This window comes from Bison bison, unplaced genomic scaffold, assembly GCF_000754665.1.
Source record: "Bison bison bison isolate TAMUID 2011002044 unplaced genomic scaffold, Bison_UMD1.0 scf7180017615536, whole genome shotgun sequence".
NCBI classification, from domain to species: Eukaryota; Metazoa; Chordata; class Mammalia; order Artiodactyla; family Bovidae; genus Bison; species Bison bison.
In genome coordinates this window covers 1-766 of record NW_011444780.1, presented here as the reverse complement: position 1 = coordinate 766, position 766 = coordinate 1, and the positions used below count along the sequence as shown (strand labels likewise).

Sequence of the window (766 nt, the reverse complement as noted above, 5' to 3'; positions counted from 1 at the left end):
CCCAGTAGATGCAGAAAAATAGGAGGCTCAGGACTGAGGGGAGGACAGGCAGTGAGAGGAAGGGACAGACACCGGCTTTAGAGCATCACTCTTCCCTAGCACTGTGATCCAGATGACCAGAGCCCTTCGTTCATCCCTACCAGGATTTAGACTCTACTCCTGCCGACTTCCTGGGATGCTCTGAAGTCCAGACCCCCAGCCCCTCCTCCCTCAGACCCAGGAGTCCAGATCCCCAGCCCCCCTCCCTCAGACCTAAGAATCCAGGCCCCCAGCCCTTCCTTTCTTAGGCCTAAGTATCTGAGCCCTAAGCTCCTCCTCTCATAGAACTCAAAAGTTAAGATACTCTAAACCTCACCCTCCATTCCTGCTGCAGCCATGAACATTTTATAAGTCGTGTGAAGCAACTGACGACCTTTCAGCAAATCTAGGAGGAGGATAAGGGAAGGCTGTACACAGACAGATTGGCTGCCCTCCAACCTTGTCCCCCCTCCCCCATCTTCCCTCTCCCCCCTCGCTCCGCCCCTGCCATGGGCTGGACTCACATCCAAAGTAACAGGAGAGGAGGAAGATGAGGATGAAGATGAGGAGGAAAGTCACATCGGTCTCCAGGATCCCTGCCAATTTGGCAGAAGGAAACCCTGCAGTCAGGAGGGGTCTTCCCTCAACAGGCTCCCAGTTCTAGGTTCCCACTGAGATGCTGGGTCCCCAGGTGCTCACCAAATTCATCAGCAGAGAAATGCCGCGTCCAGAAGGACTTGCCGTTGGT

General features: G+C 54.8%; 1 long non-coding RNA gene across 1 annotated transcript; it reads right to left on the bottom strand.

The window, feature by feature from the left end:
- Nucleotide 1: 1 nt before the first annotated feature.
- Nucleotides 2–766, bottom strand: LOC104981790. The gene is made up of 4 exons (XR_824417.1): nucleotides 718–766; nucleotides 543–614; nucleotides 356–424; nucleotides 2–33 (listed from the first exon to the last, which is right to left on the bottom strand). It is a non-coding gene; the product is annotated as an uncharacterized LOC104981790 (long non-coding RNA).